The sequence below is a fragment of the Pelodiscus sinensis genome, chromosome 29 (genome assembly GCF_052426305.1).
Source record: "Pelodiscus sinensis isolate ZL-2025 chromosome 29, ASM5242630v1, whole genome shotgun sequence".
Taxonomy (NCBI): Eukaryota; Metazoa; Chordata; order Testudines; family Trionychidae; genus Pelodiscus; species Pelodiscus sinensis.
Genome location: NC_143080.1, coordinates 8514215 through 8524656, shown reverse-complemented (window position 1 = coordinate 8524656; position 10442 = coordinate 8514215).

The window sequence follows — 10442 nt, the reverse complement described above, 5'->3', positions numbered from 1 at the left end:
GGCTCTATTCCACCTTGGTCCCACAGCTCCGCCGGGGACATCGGTTGGTGGCTCCTTCATGGACCCATGAGCATGGGCGAGTACCTGGCGCGGTTCACTCTCCTCCCTGAGGCCTGCCCCTTTTGCGGCATCAGGGAGAACCTGGCACACATCTACCCTGGGTGCACTTGGTTGCAGCCCATATTCCAGCTCCTCCAAAACCTGCTGCTGAGGGTCTGACTACACTTTTCTCCATCTCTTCATTTTTGCACACCCGTCTGTAGCTCCACAGGGTCTCCTCACCACCCTCCTGTTGGCCCTGGCCAAAGCCACTAGCTACATCACCCAGAGGGGATGGTGGGTGATGGGGTGTTCTGTGACCCTGCAGCCTATTCCCGCTCCTCCCTGATCTCATGCATCCAGGCAGAGTTGTTCTGGGCGGCACCCGCTGTCTCCCTAGACAGCTTCGAGGAGCAGTGGCTGCTGTCTGAGGCGCTCTGCTCCGTGTCCCCTTCTGGATCCCTCATTTTGAACCTCTCACCTGCCTCCCTGAGCCTGTTTGTCATGAACCTGTCGGTCCCAAGTAACCAGCTGGAACCACGGACCAATGGTCCCTTGCACAAGGCTGGGAGAGGGGCCTTTAGAAGTGGACAGGAATGTGCCCACCCACCTCCCAGGTTTTTCCAAACAAGGCCTCACTACACAGACTTGCCCAGGCCGTGGGAGATCATGTGAGTGAAGACCGATTCCTTGGCACACTCTGGTAAGTGACATCAGAAGCACCTGATGAATATCTGTACTGGCTTGGCAGTGAAATAGTTCTGGAAGGTCTGGCTACCTGCTCTCCTGGAAGTGCCCAGGGGAAGCTGGGAAGGCATAAAATCTATAGACTGTAGCACGTAAGGGGTAAGGGCTTTAAAACTGTGTCATGGTGCATGGGGGAGGATGAGCACCGGTGCCGAACCAGCTAGTCCTGTCCATGTTCTGTCACCAGCTCAACACCGAGCCTGGCCCCAGGGGCCCTGACACGACTCCCGAGTAGCTCTGGAGTTCTGGCCCAGACTGCACAGGGTCTCTGCAAGGGTTCCAAGTCTTCCATTGAGAACAATCTGTTTCACACACACACAGAACAGGAAGTGACTGTCTCGGAAGGAGTTCTGCAGAAAAGGATCAAGGGGTCATAGTGGACCACAAGCTAAATATGAGTCAACAGTGTGACGCTGTTGCAAAAAAAGCAAACATGATTCCGGGATGCATTAACAGGAGTGCCAGGAGCAAAACACGAGAAGTCATTCTTCCGCTCTACTAGGTCTCAGTTGGAGTATTGTGTCCAGTTCTGGGTACCACATTTCAAGAAAGATGTGGAGAAATTGGAGAAGGTCCAGAGAAGAGCAACAAAAATGTTAAAAGGTCTAGAAAACGTGAGCTATGAGGGAAGGTTGAAGGAACTGGGCTTGTTTAGTTTAGAGAAGAGACATGATAGCGGTTTTCAAGTATCTAACAGGGTGTCATAGGGAGGAGGGGGGAAAAATTGTTCTCCTTGGTCTCTGATAGCAATGGGCTTAAAATTGCAGCAAGAAACATTTAAGTTGGACATTAAGAAAAACTTCCTGACAGGGTGGTTAAACACTGGAATAAATTGCCTAGGGAGGTTGCAGAATCTCCATTACTGGAGAAGCTTCAGAGCAGGTTGGATAGACACCTGTCAAGGATGATCTAGACTAGTGTTTCCCAAATGGTGTTCCACGGAACCCTGGGGGATGATGATGTCACTACTCAGCGCTGCGTGTGCAGTCAGTCAGTGGAGCGGATCGCCTGTTATATACCACCATTAATCCCTGTACTCTGCAATCTGTAACCGCACTTACAGAAATGAGTGATTCCCCCAATATAAAGCAAGAACCGCCCGATTTCACTCAATTATCAAGTAATAAGAAACGCAGGTATACCAAGGATTATTTGTCATTTGGATTCACAAGAAATGGAAATAAAGATGCTCCAGGTGCCCAGTGTGTACTATGCAAGAAAATATTATCTAATAGTTCTTTAGTACCTGCTAAATTGCAAAGACATTTCGAAACAATTCACTCGGAATACAAAGATAAAGATGTTAGCTTTTTAAAGTGGAAACTTGAATCACTTAAAAAAAGTAAACTGTCAAAAATAGCCAAAACAGATAACAAAAACGCAACAGGCGTCTTATAAAGCTAGCTATCATATATCACGCGCCGGAGAAGAGCACACAATTGGGGAATCACTCCTAAAACCATGCGCCGATATAATGCATATTAGTTTTTGAGCTTTATTTTTTGTACACATTAAATGTGATTTTTGTTTTTAAACATGTGCAATTAAACCAAATGTTGATCTCACGACTTTGTGTAAAAGTTCTCACTCTGTCCCGAACCCCTGCCCAGTGCTCAGGCCTGTACTTCCTCAGCCCCCTTTAAGACCAGGCGCCTGAGGGCAGGCTGGCAAACAAACAGTGGCTGGCAAATAAGTGGGAAGGGGCTGATTGCCACTCAATACAGGGGTGGCGGGGGGGGGGGGGGGGGGGGGGGGGACGCAGGCCCTCCCTACTCCACTGTGTCCCGGCCCAGGGCCCTAGCAATGGCAGCCTTGGCGTCCACTGGGGTCAGCAGGGAACCCCTCCTGAAGCAGGCCGACACACATCAAAGGGTGATCAGGTCCATCTTACCATCCCCTGGACTTCTGGACTTCCCTTCAGTTTGTTCCTGGCTCCCAGGCAGTGACGAATTCGCAGGGTCTGTATAGTCCAAGTTCAGGTGCAGGGAGAAAAGGGTCTCCCCTCCTCAAGGCCTGGGCCCGCCGTCCACCTTGGAAAGGCTCCTGCTCCCTCCAATAGCTGGGCTTCTGGGCTCAGCTTTTATCCCTCCTGTCCCTCCCCAAGGCCTCTGTGGACTTAAAGGGGCAGGCGGAGGGAGGGATGCTCCCTCCTCAGGGTCAGTGGCTGTCCCCTCCAGCGCCCATTCCAGAGAAGGAGAGGCAGCAGGGTGCAGGGGCTGCTCTCCTCCTCCTCTCCACCCTGCTCCTGTTCCTGCCTCTGCACCCGCCAGAGCCCTCCTTCCCCACCCAGCTGCCTGCCTGCCTGCTCCCCTGGACGCGCTCCAGCTGCTGCTTCTCACCACTACCACCAGCTGCTGCTGCCTGAGGGGAGAGGGGGGGCCTGCCGGCTGCCCTCCCTCTCCCCTCCACCGCTCCGGAGGAGGACCCCTCCACCAGCACTCACCACCCAGAGGCCTGCCCCACCTGGCTGCTGCCCGCCCGCCCGCTGCTGCTGCTGTACCACCTGCACCCTGCCGAGGAGGACAAGGACTGCCAGTCAGACTGTGGAGGGGGTTTGTTTGTTAAGACTGAGCTTTTTATCTGCTCCTGGGGTGGTGGTGGACAGAGACACCAAGGGTGGGGCTGGGGGAGAGGCATAGAGCCCCCCCAGTCCAGCTGCCTCCCCCATACCACCACCCCCACAACCCCCTCCACCAACCCTTGCAGCACCAGGACTCGCCCCTCGGTGGGGCTGGCTGTTCCCCCGTCTGTATCACCTGGGACTGTCCTGCTGCCGCAGTGGGCAGGGACTGAGCCTCCCACAAGCGCTCATGGGTGTGCTTCCCCCCCTCTTGGACTTGGCCCCCCTCCCTTAGTAGTGTCCGATTGGGGGCCCCCCCCTTACCCTTGGTTTCCTTGCCCTATTCCTCTTTGTAGCAGCCTTGCCCACCCCACTCCCTTAGCCAGTTCTGTTCTCTCCTCCCTCCCTCAGTTTGCTGACCAGCCCCGCCCAGCTTCAGTTTGTTCCATCCGCCCTGCCCACATTGGGCTGGTGTTCTGGTTCCCTGCCCTTGCTTGACCTGCCCCGCCTTGTTCACCCAATACCCCTGCCCCCAGCCTCCCAGTAGTCCTGTAGCCCCACCCAGAGCTCTGGTCCCCACCCCGAGCGCTTGTGCATCCCCCCCAACAGCTCCATAGTCCCCTTTGTACCCCAGTGCAGCCGGAGGAGCCAGCCCCCGCCCTGGACCCATTACCTTGCTTCCTGTCGGCCCTGCCAGCGCCGCCTCCTCTGCCCCCAGCCTTGCAGGGAGGAGTGGTTGCTGGCTTTTCAGGCTCCCTAGTCTATTACCCCTGATAGAACCCTCCCTCCCAGAAATCAGTCGGTGGGAGGGAGTGGTTGGTTCCCTCCCCAATTGTGTATCCCCTCTCCTCGCGTGTCCCTCCCCTGCAATAGCGCCCTCCTCCTCTGCCATCGCCTTAGCAGGGACGAGTGGCTGCTAACCCTCCCTTTCCACGGTTGCCCTTCCCTCAAACTCAGTGCCTTCCCCTCTCCTTTCATTGACGTCCTCCTCCCCTGCCTGCTGCTTGGCGAGGAGGAGTGGCTAGTCCCTACCCTTCCTCCTTGCCATCTGTGCCTCCTTCCACCCTCTCCCCATGATGGAGGAGGCCCCTGCCCCTAGTGGCCCTCAAATGACCGCTGCAGCTGACCTCCTGGCCCTTGGCCCGAGCCCCGCCGCTGCCATGGCCAATGCCCCCCCGGTGCGGGTGGGCCTTCTACCTCGGCCGGGGAGGGAAAAAAGGGTAAAGGCCAGGCCCAGAAAGCTACTCCTCCTGTGGCCGCGGCCATCCCACCCACTGCGGCCCAAACAACTGCTGATGCCCCTTCTCCCCCTGTTGTTCCCTCCACCGGCTCTGGGGGTGATTCACCCACGGCCCCCCAGAGCGTACGCCCAGGTGGCCGCTGCCGCTCCCCCCACGTGCCAGGTCATCTGCCGCTACTGCCGCCTCCAGCTCCATCCCTGGTGGCCGGGGCCCCTTTCCCGCCATGACCAGGAGGCACGGTGTCCGCTGCCTCCTGGTCGCCGCCTCACCCCACATGGAGGCCTACAGGCCGGCGTTGGCGAGAGTGGTGGGGGCCTCGGCCGTGGTGGTGGCCTCCAAAATGTACGGCAAGCCGGTGTTCTTCCTTGCCTCGGAGGCCGCTGCCCAGGCGGTGGTGGAGAGGGGCCTGGCGGTGGGGGGCGTGCGGGTGGTCCTCACCTCCGTCCCGCCCTTCCTTTCTAATGCCGCCCTGTTGCCTTCCCTCTCCACTCTGGGGAAACCCATATTGACTACCAGCCCTCTCCCGCTGGGCTGTAAGGACCCCGCCCTCCGCCACGTCCTGTCCTTCCGCCGGCAGGTACAGCTGCAGCTGCTGCCAGCGGCGCGTGGCGGGGAGGCGCTCGAGGGGTCCTTCCTGGTGCCCTACCAGGGGGCCCTTTACCGAGTCCACTACTCCTCGGGGGAGAGCCAGTGCTTCCTCTGCCGGGCGATGGGGCACATCCAGAGGGAGGAGGCGTCCGGGCCCCCTGGAGCCCGTGAGGACGCCGGCCCCATCACCGCTGGCCCCCCGGGTAGTCCGGGCCCCGTGGCCGCCCCTCTTCCAACCGACAGCCCTGCTCGGGAGCCGGAGGCGTCCCCTCCGGCGTGCCCGAGCGGGCAGGCGGGTCCTGCCTCCACTCGATCTGTCTCTGTGGGGCCCGAGGAGGAGAGGGTGGCGCGGTCGCTGCCGGGCGAGGGCGAGGGAGAGGGGCCCCCCCAGGTGGAGGTATCCCTCCCTCTTCCTCTCCAACCCTTACCACAACGCCCTCCCCGAAAACCAAAAGCGCCCCCGGCCTTGCCCCTGCTGACCAGCCCTCCACTTCTACCTCGGAGGGTAGACGCTCGCTCGGGGAAGCGCAGAGCCCGCTGTTCGCGGGCTCCCTCTCCCCCCTCTGATGGGGAGGGTGGGAAGGCCCCCCGAAAGATCCCGAGGGGGGCCAGTGCTGTCGAGATCGCCCCCGGCGAGCGTCAGCAGGAAGCGCCGGCCGAGGAAGCCGCGGCAGCGAGGGGGGACGACGACGTCCCCCCTGCGGAGCCTATCCATGAGGAGGGCTCTGGTGGAGCCCCCCCGGCCCCGGCTCCAACTGAGCCCCCCCTCCATTCCCGCTGAGGTAATTGTTGCCTTGGCGGCCGGAGGGGAAGGCTCTGGGTTCGAGGGGATGGAGTTGAGCTCCATCTTTGAGGAGATCGAGGCCCTGGGTCTGACCCCACTCACCCAGGGGGAGGATGACCCTCCACCAGCGGGCCTCGGTCTGGGCGGGGACACTGTGGCACCACCCCCTCCTCTCCCTAATCCCGTGTCCCAGGTGGCTGACCCCGTCCTCACACTCGGGGCGCCCCGACATTGCCCACGGGCCCGGCTGACTCGAGCGCCGGAGCTGATGCCGCCGAGCCCTCAGGAGCGACGGCTGGCGCCGAGCGGCCAGGTCCCAGGGCTGGGGATGCCCCCTCTCTAGCAACCGAGGCGGGGCGGTCACCTCCCCTTCTCACTGGGGGCCCAATTGAAGGCATCACTCTGGCCGACGCCGAGGTACCAACACCTGTCTCCCTATCTGAGCCCAGCATCGGCGCGGGCCCTCCTCCTGTTCCATTCGGGAGGCGCCGCAGCCTGGTGGGATGGCCATGGGGGACCCCTCCCCAGACCCCGCCCGAGATTCTGATCCCCTCCCATGTCCCGATTCTCTCCCTACTTCTGTTTCCGCCCTCTATGAACCTATTTCCAGCCCCGGGCCCTCCTCTGCTCCCTATCTCTGACCCATTCCCTAATCCTGACCCACCGTCCGGCCTAGAGCCCACCTTTCCTCCTGTTCCTACCGTGGAGAAAACCCCTCCGCTGCCGTCCCCCTGTCCTCCTCCCATACCGGTCCATGTCGTGTTACCTGACCCGTCCCCACTGCCCCCCCAAATGTCTGCTAGTGCCACCCCTGCGAGGGCCGTCTCGTTCCCACTAGCTGCGAGCGGCTCTCAGGGGGTTGTTTTTGTATCCCCGGTCCCCAATCCGTTAGGGGCTGCCTTGTTCCCTCCGCCGCCCCCTCCCTCGCCGGGGACGGGCAGCGCGGCACCAGCGGTGTCGGCGCCGCGTCGGGGATCGGATCCCTGTTTGCCCATCTGTGGCCCGTGAGCTCCATCTGGGGGCCCGGACGGAGGAGAACCCTGGTTCCCCCTTGGCGCAGAGGAGCGAGCTGTGCCAATTCCTCACGGATAACCGCGGGGCAAAAGGAAAGGTGCAGCTCGCCCTCCAGTGCTGGGGGGATTTCCATTCCATCCTCCAGGCCACTAGAGCCCTGTTGCAGGAGGGGAGAGGGACCAATAGGCAGGACGACGCGGCCTACCGCCGGACCCACAGGTTTCGAGACGCTCTCCTGACCTTCGGGTCAAAGAGCGGTCTGCTGCGGGGCCTGTGGGGGGCCGCCGATTCACCTGCCTCCGAGGATCCACCCCAGACCTCATCATGAATTGCAGCACCATCGCGACGCTGAACGCCCAGGGCTGTGGGGCGGGTCTCCGCAGGAGCCAGGTGCTCTCCTTCCTTCGGGAGGGGGGGTACTCGGTGGTTTTCCTGCAGGAGACCCACACGACTCCAGCCGTCGAAGCTGGCTGGCAGCTGGAGTGGGGGGACGGGGTGCATTTTAGCCACCTCGGCACTCGCTCGGCCGGGATGGCCACCCTGTTCTCCCCTGCCCTACGGCCCGAGGTGCTGGGGACCGCCGAGGTTGTCCCGGACCGCCTGCTGCACGTCTGGGCCCGCGTGGAGGGGCAGATGTTGAACCTGGTCAACGTCTACGCCCCGAAAGCGGGCCCGGACCAGGTCACCTTTTACCGGCAGGCGGCCACCTTCCTTGGCACTCTGGATCCTCGTGAGTGCCTGGTCCTGGGTGGGGACTTCAACACCACCCTCGATGACTGGGACCGTGTAGGACTCGCGAACTGCCAGGCCGCGGCAGACGTCCTCAGGGAGATCATGGACAACCACTCCTTTGTGGACGTCTGGCGGGACCACCACCCGGACGACAGTACCACCTTTACTTACGTCCGGATGGGGAACAAGTGGTCGAGCCAACAAGTGGTTGGATCGCATTTACCTTTCCCGATTCCATCTGGCACGAGCCCACTCCTCCAGCGTCTGGCCGGCCCCGTTCACAGACCACCATCTGGTGGCTGTGAAAGCCTCTCTGACTACGGAGAGGCTGGGGCTGGCCTATTGGCATTTTAACAATAGCTTGCTGGAGGACGTGGGCTTCATGGCGTCCTTCTGGGAGTTCTGGCAGGCCTGGCGGGGGCAGGGGCCCGCCTTTCCCTCGGCGCGGCGATGGTGGGACGTGGGGAAGGTGCGCGCCCGGCCTCTTCTGCCGTGACTACTCCCGGGGCGCCAGCTGGTGGAGGGATGCGGCGATAGAGCAGTTGGAACGGGAGGTTTTGAAGCTTGAGAGGCGCCTGGCCCCTGAGGATCCACCCCTCCACGAGGCGTACTGGGAGAAGCGGGAGGAGCTCCGGGCCCTAAAAGATCACAAGGCCTGGGGGCGCTTTTGTTGGATCTTGCATCCAGCTCCTTCGGGAGATGGATCACGGCTCCCGCTTCTTCTACTCCCTGGAGAAAAAGAGGGGGGCCAAAAAGCACGTCACCTGCCTCCTGACAGAGGACGGCACCCCCCTCACAGATCCGGCGGAGATGCGCAGAAGGGCCAGGGCCTTCTACGCCAGTTTGTTCTCCCCGGATCCAACCGAAGCCGACGCCTGCAGGGCGCTCTGGACCGAGCTCCCGACGGTCAGCGTGGGAGACCGAGACCGGCTGGAGCTGCCTCTCACTCTGGCCAAGTTCTCAGAAGCCCTCCGTCTCATGCCCAACAATAAAACCCCGGGCATGGACGGGCTGACTGTGGAGTTCTACCGCGTATTCTGGGACGTCCTCGGCCCGGACCTCCTCACCGTCTGGGCCGAGTCCTTGAAGAGCGGGGTCCTCCCTCTGTGTGCAGGCGAGCAATGCTCGTCTTATTGCCGAAGAAGGGGGATCTCCGCGACCTACAGAACTGGCGTCCCGTCTCGCTCCTCAGCACAGACTACAAGGTCGTAGAAAAAGCCATCTCGCTGCGACTGCGGTCCGTGCTGGCGGACGTGATCCATCCCGACCAGACCTACACCATCCCGGGCTGCAGTATCTTTGACAACTTGTATTTGGTCCGGGATCTCTTAGAGCTCGGGTGTAGGGACAGCTTGTCGTTCGCCCTCCTGTCCCTGGACCAGGAGAAGGCATTTGACAGGATGGACCACGGGTATCTCCTGGGCATCCTGCAGGCCTTCGGCTTTGGGCCCCGTTTTGTGGGTTTTCTCTGGGTGCTGTACGCCCTCGGAGTGTCTGGTCAGGCTCAACTGGACCCTGACCGAGCCGGTCAGCTTCGGGCGGGGGGTGAGTCAGGGGTGTCCGCTGTCGGGCCAGCTGTATGCTCTGGTGATCGAGCCCTTCCTCTGTAGGAGGTTGACGGGGTTGGTGCTCCGAGATACGCCGATGACGTGCTCCTCGTGGTCCAGGACCCGGGCGACCTGGCACGGGTGGAGGCTTGCCAAGCAGTCTTCTCGGCAGCCTCCTCCGCCCGGGTCAACTGGGTCAAGAGCTCTGGCCTGGTGGTCGGGGGCAGGCCGGCTCCCTCCCACCCGTGCTTCAGGCCATCAGGTGGAGCGTGGGTCTGCTGCTCCATCTGGGCGTCTATTTATCCGCCACGCATCCTTCTCCACCGGAAAACTGGCAAGGTTTGGAGGCCAGGATGGGTGAGAGGCTGCGGAGATGGACAGGACTGCTCTGGTGTCTCTCCCTTCATGGGAGGGCGCTGGTGCTCAATCAGCTGGTCCTGTCCATGCTCTGGCACCGGCTCAACACCCTGCGCCCGCACCCGGAGGTCCCGGCCAAACTCCAGAGGGCAGCTTTGGGGTTCCTTTGGCCGGGACTGCACTGGGTCTCTGCAGGGGTCTTGTCTCTCCCCCTGGAGGAGGGGGGCCAGGGCCTGGTCTGTGTGCACAGCCAGGTCCGGACCTTCCGCCTCCAGGCCCTGCAGAGACTCCTCTTTAGTGCAGGTAGTCCGGCATGGAGCATTTTGGGGCACGCCTTCCTCCGCCGCCTCCGAGGGCTCCGATACGACCGGCAGCTCTTTTTTATCCAGCTGAGGAGCCTTCTGCGAGACCTTGTGTGTGCAGGTGGCGGAGTCTCCCTCGGTGCGCCGGAGGCTGATCCTGGCAGAAACCACCATGGTCGGAGACCTCCTGGACTACGACAGGGGGGACTGGGTGGATCCCCGAGCGCTCGCTCGGCACATGGGGCTCTCCACCCCCCGAACTCCCCTGCGCCTACTCCAGGAGATGAAGGCGGCTTTGTCCCGGCCCGCTCTTGGCCTCCTACAGAGAGCCCTGCGAGAGGGGACGCCCCGCCCCTCCCTTCCTGCAAAGCCTCCGTCCCTTATTATCGGGCCCCTGTTCCGCGGGTCCCCCGCCCTCCCCACCCTTGGACCCCCAGCCGGCTGCAAAATGTGCAGCCGGTCTGTTTCTGAACCGCGCCCAGGGAACATCTGTACACGCTCGTGCTCCACACCCTGCATTTCCCCACCTTC